Source organism: Fukomys damarensis, unplaced genomic scaffold (genome assembly GCF_012274545.1).
Source record: "Fukomys damarensis isolate Sample0158 unplaced genomic scaffold, DMR_v1.0_HiC HiC_scaffold_5, whole genome shotgun sequence".
Lineage (NCBI taxonomy): Eukaryota > Metazoa > Chordata > Mammalia > Rodentia > Bathyergidae > Fukomys > Fukomys damarensis.
In genome coordinates, this window is record NW_022900917.1 from 52,344,492 (window position 1) to 52,357,570 (window position 13,079).

At 36.0% G+C, this 13,079-nt stretch overlaps 1 protein-coding gene across 2 annotated transcripts in view; it reads right to left on the minus strand.

The window, feature by feature from the left end:
- Positions 1-13,079, minus strand: part of Fam110b (family with sequence similarity 110 member B) — a 149,613-nt gene that overhangs the window by 117,309 nt on the left and 19,225 nt on the right. For both annotated transcript variants that reach the window (XM_010640707.3, XM_010640698.3), the window contains exon 2: positions 1,125-1,223. The gene's annotated coding sequence lies outside the window, so the exon portion shown is untranslated. The remainder of the gene's footprint in view (positions 1-1,124; positions 1,224-13,079) is intronic.

The following is a 13,079-nucleotide window of genomic DNA, read 5'->3' on the forward strand; positions in this document are numbered from 1 at the left end:
CGCCAAAGCGGAGCCCGAGTCAAACCCCCAACACCAAAAAAAAAAAAAAAAAGAAAAAGAAAAGAAAGTAAAACAGTGAGTATGCGGGGATATACAAAATATCATCAAAATAAACCAAGCTAACAGAACCAAACTCACAAAAATCACCACTTAAACTATCAAGGACCAAGAGCAAGAATAAGGCATTAACATTTAGCAAAAATTATTAAACCACCTTTACGCCAAATATTTAAATTTAAAGACACTTATTTCAGACTAATTGCCTTTTAAAAACATTATTATATGCATGGAAAGATAATTAAGGTATGTGTAACTTAATTAAACATTTTCTCTTAGGAGTGACTTTAAAGCATATTTTTGTATTCTACATTTATTTTTTTCTTACATTATGGGTCCTATGTTAATGACTGGAAAAAAAAACTCACCAGTTGTTACAGCCATTGGGAATATTCACATATTCAGCAGTTGGGGAATAGCAAACTGTTGCTGCTTTACTTACTTATGAGTGCTTCTGATTCTAACAGTACAAATGGGAGAAATTTAAAAAGAAAGAGAGAGTTCAGAATTCTGAAAAAAAGCCACTGCAAGCAAATATCTAGGAGAGCTCAGAAGACTGGGAAAAGTTCATGCATTTCAGAGCCAACAAGGACAGAGAGGGAGGGTACGTGTGCGAAGCAGGCAAAGGGTCTAGGCTCTTGGCTGGACCAATGGCAGCCAAGTCTGTATTTCTTCATTTGGCACAGTCTGGGAGCCACCATTTTCAAACAGGTGATTTCTACCAATCCCTGCCATTCCTGCCAGGGCATGAGAGAAGTAAAGATAGTTCTAGAGGTGAGGATGTCATGAGAGGTCAGCATTCTGTGGGAGGTAGGAATTGCACAAGAGCACGTGTGTTCGGAACAATGACTGGCTCAAATCTAACTCCACAAAAGTGCTGAATGAACACAAAGAAAGAAGGAGACAGGAGGGCAAGAGAAGGGGGAGAAAAAGGAAGGAAAGGAAAAACAGAAAAGGTAGAGAAAAAAATTAGAACAAGATACCTCAATTCAATTCAACACATAAAGGGTTATACAAGGTCAGACTTACACATGGATTTAATAATATATCATACTAAATGTAATTACCTTTTATTTCCCTTTTAGGCTTTACAGACTCCCGTGGCTTCCAATTCAAGATTCGGAAAAAAACAGGATTGGTTCTCTGAATATCTGATTTGGGGCTTTCTAAAAGGAAATGGACACAGATTAAAAATTACGCTGGAAAATACAAGTGATTTAAAAGTAGCATTAAAAAGAAACTGATTTCCACTACATATTTTAGTACATTTCTTAATACACCTGGGAAAGGCAGCGTTCAAAGCCCTTTACTAATTTAATTGCTCTAGCAAAATTTAAATTAGTTCCCAAGAAAACAAAATCCAACTACAGGGTAAGCTTTGTGTATTCAACAGAAAACAAACAGAGGACAGCCTATGAACTGCAGTTAGCCTGGGGAACCCTGGCTCTCCATCATCCCAAACTCAACATCCCCCAGCAAGACTTGTCAATCCTTTTCAGCTCATAGAATCAGGAAATGGTGAAGCCTTCTCAAAAGCCACAGCAAAACAAGGGAAGGGAACACAGATACATGTATTTCAGGAATTTTGTTTATGTTGCAAAGGGAGAAAACAACATGTTAAGTGCTGTAGGTTGTACTGCCCTTGGAATGCAGCCCTGACTTGAACTCAAAACCAAGAACAGTGTTGCTTGTCCTGGAACTGCTTCTTCCTGGTTCAAGAAAAGACTTTGGAGACAGTATGACCCCAGCACTTCATTTTCTGGAAGGAAAAAAATTAGCATTCTACCTGAGCCAGCAGTAACATGACTCAACCGTGGTGTGGGGCTTGGGGTACCTTAAGGGCCTACAGAGACAGTGAGGGTCTGTGAGCTGTGGCGCTATCTTTACAGTATTTGGACTGATTAGGGGGAATCATAAAAACAACTGTTATCTAGATATCTGAAATAAAACAGAAAATACTGTGGTGGAAATTTTAACTGTCTTCTCCTCTAGCATCTGCTTTTGTAGGTCACTATCAGTGCAAAAGACTCTGTTTACTTGAAAAGTGGGAGCTTATCACACAAGGAAGGTAAATATTCTGGTTGCAATGCATTTATTTCTTATTGAAATTTCTGATATATTTTGCACGGTTAGAAGAGTAACAAATAGTAAAATATTTGGAGGAAATGCTTAAAACCACCTAACAGAGAAGGGGTAAGGATGATTTCATTTAGGTGTATTCTAGACTCTCAACCATCATTATGCCCTTCCTGGAGCAATGTCATGAACTAGATGCCTAAAGTTTACTAGTAGGGCTGGAAATCTTGAGCCAGATTTTGTATACCTTACAACAAAAACAAACAAGCAAACAAAAAACCCCGAAGATGTCTCCTTAAATAACAACTAAGACTGATGCTTCCCACACTCAACTGTAAAACTTTCTAAATAACTTTACTCTTGCTCAATTACTTAACAGTGTTCTACAAAAACAAAGTAAAGTTTAGAATTAGAATTAAATAGAAATAGCTTCATGGCTCTTTCTGGTTGCTTTTAGGACTTTGCTGAAATATAGTAGATGGGACACCAGAAATTGAAACTAATGAAATAATATGTTTACAATATTATTTTAGGGAAATTTAAACCTGTTTGAATGCTATTTAAAAATGACTGTAACCCATAATAATAAATCAAATAGTTTTATACTGTAATATTTTACAACCAGTTTTTTGTTTTGGTCAAAAGCTGTATCAAAAATTCCTTTTTATCTTTAGCATTATCTTTGCCTTTTCATTCTCATGATTAAAGAGAGAAAATATATAAAAGGCAAACCATGACTACAATGACTCAGAGAGAGAGAGTCATGCAATTATGATTGAGATAGGGAATAGTAACACAAATGAGGAAATCTGAGATTGGATTTATCTTCAAAATTTTCATGTGAAATCAAATTTATTCTAATAAAAGTAATTCATTGTGTGTGTGCTTAAGGCTTTAAAAATTATAGGGACATCTGCTCTGGCTGACTTCTTTGCCCTGATGAAATGAAAGCCCAGAGTGGTTAAGAGAATATTCCAAAGTCACACAACTAAGCCCACCTTAGATTTCAGATTTTCTACATGCCCCAATCCAGTGCTCTTTTAATTCATAACTGATCTTTAATTTCCTGAAATAGTCTTGGAAGGGCTTGTAATTTCATCTTTTTGATGCAAGACAAAAAATACTAATCCAGGCAGTGTAAATACTACATAAGTCAATGCAACTTTATGTGAATATAAACACTGCTCAAAATTACCAAGAATATACAAACTGCCTTTTGCTCTACTGATAAAGTTAAATTAAGTGAGTAAGGCCCACAAGAAATCTGAAATAAAAATGTGATATACTTAGGTTGTCTAACCTATATACAGATGCTTTAAAAATACAATTTTGCTCTCTTATTCATAATCACAACATAATAAAAGGCCTGCTACAATATATTTCAAGTAGATTTTACAAGTAGCTATCAAGCAAAAATAGGTATTCTATAGGCAAAAGTCACATAAGCAACTTTTAAAGTAAGAATTTCAAAATGATTTCATATTAGATATATTATACAGAACTTGTATTCTCTAAATGTCAGGAATTGCTCAAGAGCATTCAATTTACTCCAAACAGCAGATTATTATCCTTGATAGTGATCTGTCTACTAGCCCATTGTTTATCCTGCACAGTGCTGGATTCCTGCAACCCAAAAAGCATGGTGCCTGTGTATTGCAAACTGATGAATGAGATAACCAAGGGAGACCTAAACAGTGGTTATGAAGTCAAGGTTTGCATGGGATGAGGGTGTGTGTGTGTGTGTGTGTGTGTGTGTGTATGTGTCTATGTTCAGAGGGGTACAGTAGTTAGTGAATTCACAGGCGGTATTCCCACGGAAGCTGAGTTAACAGATTCAGATGAAGTAAAGAGTACATGCTACAAGGCTAAGTAAGATTTAAGCCCTCTACATATGCCCAAAAGAACAAAATGACACTCAGAAAATGAAATATCCATTAAGGATTCTTTCTAACTAAACCACTAAAGTAATAAAATACAGCCAGCCTTCTGTACTTGCAGATTCCAAATCTGTGGATTCAAGCAATTGAAAATATTTGGGAAATATTTTTCATCTGTACTAAACATGTACAGTATTTTTTTATTATTGGTATTATTCCCTCACCAAGACAATGTAACAGCTATTACATAGCATTTATATTATATTAGGCATTATAAGTCATCTACAGATGATTTAAAGTATATGGTAACATATAGGCTCTTTGTAAATACTATGCTCTTTATACAAATGACTGAGGGTTCTCATATTTTTGTATTCAAGGGGGTGTGTGTGTCCTGAAACCAATACCCTGCAGGCACAATGGTAGCTTATTTTTATTTCATCCTATAAACTCCCTAATGGCATTAAAATTCAAATAACCATATTAAATGGGTGGGGGGAGCAAGATTTCAATACACAATTTTACAATAAAAATAAATACTATGTAAGCACAGGAAGAGACTTTCAACATCATTAGTCTCAGAAATGTAAAATAACTCCTTACTAATATATCACCTTAAATGGCTAAATTAAAAGTTAGAAAACACTGTTTACAAAAAAACTGATGAAAAATACAAATTGTCACAGGCACTTGGGAAAATAATTTGGCAGTTTCTTATAAAGTACTGTAAAACACACACTTCTCATATAATTCAGCAATTCAATTCCCAGTTATAAAAACAAGAGAAATTTTAATGCACAGAGAATTTCATAGCAGCTTCATTCATGCCAGCCCCAAATATGAAACAACACAAATGGTGGTCAGCTGGTGAATGATAAACACATAATGGTATATCACACATGGAAAAAACTATGCAGTATAAAACAAAAAAATTATTGATTTATACAATATCAAGGAATCTCCAGACTAATACATTATGGAAAAGATGCCACATACAAAAGACTAAATGTATGATCCCATTTATCGAGAAGGGGAAACTACAACAGAAAGCAAATCAAGGATTGCCATGATGGGCGTGGAGGAAGGAACTTCCTGCAAAGAGGCAGGAGAAAACATGCTGAGGTAATGGAAATGTTCTACAGCATGAGTGTAGTAGTGGGTACATGACTGCAAATGTGTGAAAATGTACTGAACTATACATTGAAAATCAGTAACTTGCGTATGCATTATACCTCACAAAACTGGTTTAAAAAATAATCTCAGTTCCACCATCACTTAATCTGAAAATTCTACTAACTTAATTGATAAGACCTGAAAGTCCTTCAGCAGGCAGTATTAAACATCTTCAATATTTAATAAGGATTACAGCATAAACAATGGCTAAGTATCTGGATAACATAAAAAGAAACCCTGACAGTTAATAATACTTCTTACAGGAAAAGGAAACTATTACATTGTTCTATAACTTCTAAGTTGTGGCCTTTAACAGATTTCAAAAAAATGGCCTAATGATATTTAGCGTATAGTTAACCTCTTAAATGAAAGATGATAAACTTCCTAAAACTACTGTTAATCTGTGAAGGGTGAAAAATGGAAGACAAAAGACCTATCAAAAAGTGTGTAGAAAAAAAAAAGTTTGTAGGAAAAAGTGTGAAAACTTGAAGAAATATGAGCATAATTATGAATGAATCCCAGAAGATTCTTAAAAACACTCTCATGCACTAAGTAGGAAACACCTCAATGAGACAAGGCTTTGTCCTTGAGTCTATCAGACTACTTGTCTATAATATAAAGATACAAGTTTATCAAAGTTACAGGTGATTCAAGGTTATAAATGATTAAAATGTTATGATAATAGAATCATGATTCTAAATGTGCTAAATTAGAATGATTGTATAATATTAGTGTCAAATGTAAGTCAATGGAATAAACAGACTACATTTAGCCAGAAAATAAATTCCTGAAGGAACTACCATGTGTTGGTCACTATAGCGCATGAAAAAAAAGACACCAAGATTAGGTAAGAAAATCCTTGCCTGCACCAAGTTTACCATACAAAAATGCAAGAAATGCATTCTGTGGTAGGAGTTATAAATTAATGTATTTGAGAAAAACCTACAACTTTGAATTTACTGCTAATTATGGCATAAATACTAGTGAAACCGCAGGCTGAACTCTCAGAAGCACAGAGTTCACCTCAAATACACAGAAATACTACTTTTCTCTGAATTGGTCAACTTGTATAGGAATAATGATTAATACTCATAACTCTGGATGAACTCAAAACAAGCCCACTTCTAAAGCCCAAGTGAAGGTACCTGAATCTTTTTAGGTGTTACCAACCCTCCACTATCAAATATTGAAGCCAATGCCTGAGTCTGGAATGACATTGTATCTAGTATACGAACCAAGCCAACCAGATTGTTGGGGAAATCCCAGAGCCTGACAAACAGAGGCATGGACATATAAGAAGGGGCCCTATAAACACTGTATTAAAATCAATTAAGGAAGTGCCTGGGAGTGAAAAGTAAACTATAGTGTGAAGAAAGAAGCGTTCTGGTAGGAGACATTACAGAAAAACACTCTGACTCATGAGAAAGCATTCTAGTTGCTTTATAATAGATTTCTGAAAAATAGCCTAATAATAATTTAGCTTATGATCAACTTCTTCAGTGTAACAGGATAAACTGCCTAAACTACTGATAATCCATGAGGCGGACATAAGGAAGTATAATCCTTGAACTTTTTCGTGGTTCTCCACCACCTCCAGGATTAAGATGAAACAACTCTAGGATGGCAAATGAGGCATCCTACGGATTAGACTCACAGGCCACTGTCCCTCACATGCTGTGTCCCAGGTATTTCTAAATAGGTTCAGAGCCCTCTCACTGGGCCAGGTCTTCCTTGCTTTCCCACTGTGCCTCTGCCTCTTGCTATCTGAAATGTCCTTCCTGTGTCCTGGTGTGTATCTGTAGACTTCAGCTCATTCACTCTCAGTGCAGACAATTGGGCCTTTGAAAAGCATTCTTCCCCCAAATTCTCCAAGCTTTACCCTTCCTCCTCTTAATGCACTGGCGCCTTACCTGTCTCTGGAAAACATTCACTCCAGATTAAATATTAGTTACAGAGGAACCTCCCCACTAAACCATAAATCCTGACTGGTTATCTCAATCCCTAGGACTTAGCCCAGGATGTGACACCTCATGTATATTTAGGAATGAATCAAGAATTCCAAGATAGTATATTCCAAGATAGAAGAATTAGCCATGCTTTTATGATCTCTCTGATCTGAACCTACTAGCAATTTACCAACTCAGTTATGTGACGGGTACACAGAAAGACTGGGCAAATACTGTCATCTTGAGGCTATCAAAGACAGAAGGTAGGCAACTCTTTGGAATCCAAGAGCTTTTAGTTGGGACTAAGTACAGGAGCCATAATGATTACCTAATGGTTACTCCTGGGCATTCTGTGGTCAGCTGGGTTCAAATCCTGCTTCTGTGCCACTGTGTATCCCTAGTAACCAGCTTCACCTGTCCAAGGCCCAGTCTCCTGGTGTATAACAGAGAGACAATTATAGCTCTAACCTCAAAGTGTCACTGTGAGGATTAAATGGCAATAAAAAGTAGCAAAGAATTAGCACATAGCACTGTCGCTCTAACTGCTGGCTGACTCTTTAGCAGCAGAACTTAGTAGAGCAGAATTGGGGTTAAATTCTAGTCACTATTACTAGTAATAAGGTTTGGACAAATTGCATTGAGCAATTGGCTTTTTTTGTTCTTGTTTTTGTTTTTTTGACACAGGGTCTCACTATGTAGTTGGGACTGATCTTGAACTCACTATGCAGCCCGGGCTGGTCTCAAACTCAGAGCGATCCTCCTGCCTCAGCCTCCTGAGTGCTGGGATTACAGGCGTGTGCCACCAAGCCCAGCTGGCAATTGGCTTTTTCATCAAGGAATGGAAATAATTCCTTCTTTGGAGAAAGGTATTTTAATAATATAATATATACAAAATGAAAGGCACAAATGAGTCACTGTATTTTCTTACCTAGAAAATTTCCTTCTTTTCCATAAAAGGCAATTAAAGACATCTTCATGGGATTCAAATAAACAAACAAAAAGCTATGGTCACCTCACTGTAAAGTTCCTCATATTCTGTAGAAACATCTTAAAAAGATGAGGTTAGAGGGGCTGTGTAGCTCAGTGGTAGAACTCATGCCTAGCACTGGGAAAGGCCCTGAGTTCAATTCCTAGAATGGGGGTGAGGGAAAAAAGGAGAAGAAGGGAGAGGAGGAGGAGCAGGAGCAGCAGCTATTTACGCATTCCAATGAACTGAGGCGAAACAGGCCCCTGTATTTTTCTGGATTTTACAGAAACACGAAAACAGACTGAAATGTTTGATTAAATTCACTCAAATGTAGCCTATCACTTTTCTTCATTGATTCTCTATAAACAACACTTAGAAATACACATATGGTCAAAGAAATCTTATGTACAAGAAAAATTTCTAAAAAACACAACACAAAGGGAAAATCTGTAAAATGTCTAGTGCGGTGTCAATGTCACAGATTTTTAAAAAGTATTTAGTAACAAATTAAGGATAAATGTATACATGGTAAAGAATACATTTTTAAGAGTGCTACATCTCACATGTTCATTGTTAATACTCCTAAAAACAGTACTTTCACACATAGCTTATTATACATTTGTAATTTTAAAGCCAGTACATTATTAGCTGGATGTGATTCAATTAATAATTTTGTCATTCCCCAAGTTCCTCAAGTTTTCAATGATTATGAGTCACCAGCTGGAAATAATAACTCATCTTGAAAATATTAATAAAATAAAGCAAAAATAAGTTTTATGTGAACTCCCTAGCCAAAATGCCAGAAGGCAGCTGGATAGGTTTGCTATTTAGATCCAGATAGTTGAATACAAACAAGAATGACTTTGATATAATATGCAGGACTAGTGCTACTTTGGGAAGAGAGAACAGGGTCACCACCTTCCTTAATAATTTTTAGACTGTATAACCTGTGATTTCCTAAATCCAAAATACATTGAGAGATATTTTCTGTATAGTCAGCTAAGTTCTTCCAAACTTACTGCACTTCTTTAGTGGAAACTACTGTAGAAAAAATGAGCAAAATCCCTTATTAATCTACACTATGGAAAATATTTCTTTAAAGAAAAAAACAGGAGTAAAGAACTCATAACCACCTAAGGTAGAAAACAAAGATCCTATCTTAAGCTTGATCTTTAAATTATAATTTTTAAATGATTAGCTATTAAACTGTAACAGCATGGCTTGAAAAATAAAAATCACTTAACATTCTTTAAATCATCCCAGAACAGTGAGTGAGCCTATGGCACACACACTGCAGCATGCTGTTTGCATCACTGAAAGCTCTAAAAGGTTCACCATCACAGCACTAGAATATCATGCTAAGCAAGTGTGACAACAATAGCATAAGAAACCATAGGAACTTCACAAACACATGGAAATTGAACAATGCTCTCCTGAACAATCAATGGGTCACAGAAGAAATTAAAGAAGAAATTAGTTTTTACAAATAAATGACAATGCCAATACAATATACAGGAATCTATGGGACACAATGAAAGCAGTTCTATGTGGAAAATTGATAGTAGTGAATGCTCACACTAGGAAAACAGAGTGAGCTCAAATAAACAACCTAATGATGAATCTTAGATTCCTAGAAAAAGACCAAGAAAAACCCAAAGCTCATACAAGAGAGGAAATTATAAAGATTACAGCAGAAATCAATGCAATGGAAAATAAAAAAATACAAAAAATAAATGAATCAGAGTTGGTTTTTAGAAAGAATAAATAAAATCAATAAACCCCTAGCTAAGCTTGTTAGAAAAAGGGGGGAAAAAGGCTCAGATCCATGCAATTAGGAATGAAAAAGGTGAAGTCACAACAGATCCAACAGAAATCCAGAGGCTTGTCAATACCTACTTTGAGAACCTGTACCCTAATAAAATGGAGAACACAGATGAAATGGACAGATTTCTAGATACTTATGAATTACCAAAGTTGAACGAAGAAGATAAAAAAATTCTAAACACCCTAATTACAACCAGTGAAATTGAAAATGTAATTAAAAGTTTACCAACAAGCAACAGCCCAGGTCCTGATGGATTAACTGCTGAATTTTACAAGACATTTAGAGAAGAATTACTACCACTACTCTTTAAACTTTTCAATGAAATTGAAAGGGAAGCAATACTTTCAAATTCATTTCTGTAAGCAAGTATTTCTTTGATTCCCAAACCAGGGAAAGAACCAACTAAAACAGAGAACTACAGACCAGTCTCCTTAATGAATACAGATGCAAAAACCCTTAATAAGATACTAGCAGAGCCGGGCATGGTGGCACATGCCTGTAATCCCAGCCCTTGGAAGGCTGAGGCAGGAGGATCACTGTGAGTTTGAGACCAGCCTGGGCTACATAGTGAGTTCCAGGTCAGTCTCAACTACATAGTGAGATCCTCTCTCAAAAAAAAAAAAAAAAAACACCAAAAAAAAAAAAAAAACCCAACAACAACAACAAAAAAAAACAAAAACAAAACAGATACTAGCAAACACAATACAGAGGGTCATCAAGAGGATCATACATCCTGACCAAATTGGATTTACTCCAGGGAAGCAAGGATGGTTCAACATACATAAGTCAATAAATGTAATACACTATATTAACAGAGTCAAGGACAAAAACCATGTGATCCTCTCAACTGATGAAGAAAAAGCATTTGATAAAATTCAATACCCATTATGATAAAAACCTTGCAAAAAATTGGAATAGATGGTCTATATTTTAATTTCATAAAGGATATCTATGAAAAACCAACAGCCAACATCATATTAAATGGTCAAAAACTGAAAACCTTCATGTTAAAATCAGGAACAAGAAAAGGATGCCCACTATCACCACTCCTCTTCGATATAGTTCTGGAAAAATTAGCCACAGCAATTAGACAAGAGAAAGAAATTAAAGCAATAAAGATAGGAAAGGAAGAAATTAAGCTGTCATCATTTGCTGATGATATGATACTCTACATTGAAGACCCAAAAATATTCCACCAAAAGACTTCTAGACTTAATTGACACTTTCAGTAGAGTAGCTGGGTACAAGGTCAACACTCAAAAATCAATAGCCTTTTTGTACACAAATAACAGACTCACTGAGAGAGAAATTAGGGAAACAATTCCTTTCACAATAGCTTCCAAAAAAAATGAAGTATTTAGGAATCAATCTAATGAAAGAAGCAAAAGACCTCTACACTGCAAACTATAGCACTCTGAAAAAAGAGATCGATGAGGATATAAGAAAATAGAAAGATATCCCCTGCTCCTGGGTAGGAAGAATCAACACAGTGAAAATGGCCATACTATCAAAACTGCTATACAGATTCAATGCAATGCCTATTGAAACAACAAATTTCTGTTTTCTATGATTGCACTATGGGAAACTTCCATCCTTCTGACCATCTCCAAATACCAAAGAAGATAATTTTAATGAAATTTTAGTCTTTTTTTTTCTTTTATTTCCTTAAAAAGTTAGAACCAGGGATACAGTTCATTGGTACAGCATTTGCCAAGGCTGCACAAAGTCCTGGGTTCAATATATAACAGCAGAAAAACAACCACAACAACAATAACAACAACAAAACTACCCACAGTAAATTCAATATTGAGTCCTGGTACTCTTAAGTATCACCTAAGTTATCTGAAATATACACAAGATCCACTACCCATCACTCCAAAGACACAGCTTTCCTACAGTATTCTGCTATTTCAGATCCTCACTAATCACTAACAACCTCTAAGCCTGGTTTTCGTGCTTAAACTAGAAGTACAACTGACACCTTCTCCAAGAGCTTTCCAGAGCAGGTGGCAATGAGTTTGGGCCAAAGAATATATACTGTTGGCTTAAAGCCACTCCTCATATTAATAAGAAAGTGTAGAACAATGCCAACATCAACACTGGTATTTTCTTATATCCTACAAATATTAAGAATAATTTTAGTAAAATGTAACAGAATCTATTAGGCACTTCTGTTTTTAAAGGCTTAAATATAGGTTTAACTCAGATATGTTTCATGTTACATTTTTAAATTGTGATAAAATACATATAATATGAAATTTATCATCTTACCCATTTTTATTCATTCATTTTATTTATTTGTTTGTTTGTTTATTGGTACCGAGGATCAAACTCAGGACCTACCCATTTTTAAACATGCTGTTCAGTAACATTAACCACATTCGTATTGTTGTTACCTACCACCAATAGTATCTATTCCCAGAATTCTTTTCATCTAGAACTCTCTTCCCATTAAACAACTCCACATTCTTCCTTCCCCGGGCCCTGGCCACCACTATTCTACTTTCTGTCACCATTAACTACTCTAGGTACTGTGGGGATCATGAGTATTGGTTGTAAGTACCGTTAACTCTAGTAACTCCATATGTGTTGTTTCTCCAGTTTAGCAGGTAGAGTGTTTCCTTTGTGGAATTCCTGAAAGTTAACAGTTTCTTGTCTCTGACCTTTAGATGTGTGGTTGTCCAGGTTACTACTACTCACGGTGGGTTGTTTTGGTGAACCTGTTTGCTCTTTTCCTGTGTGACCTTTCAGTTACTATGGTAAACCCATCCCATAATAGTTTGTGGTTTTTTGCTTTAAAAGGCCGGTGCTTGCCGGCAATAAACGCCGCCTTGATCAGACTCTTGTCTTGGCGTCCTTCCTTTCTCTCTGCCCCATCTCCACCCCGCTGCTCTTTCAGGTTTGAGACACTGCTGGACAGTGCTCTGCGTCGCCGGCTCGCGACAGGTAACTTCTAACCTCTCTTCAAAGAAAGGGATTTCATTGGCACAGAATGTGGCAAAGTTCAAACCCAAGTGCACCCTCCGAAGTAGTGGTAAAGGCAGTTGGGAACAGATTGGCATGCGCTGTGAACAGGTAGCACTGTCAGGTGACTAGTTTGCATAAAAGAAACAAGGAAGAAATAGCTGCAGGAATCTCCTGAAATCAACAAAAATCCA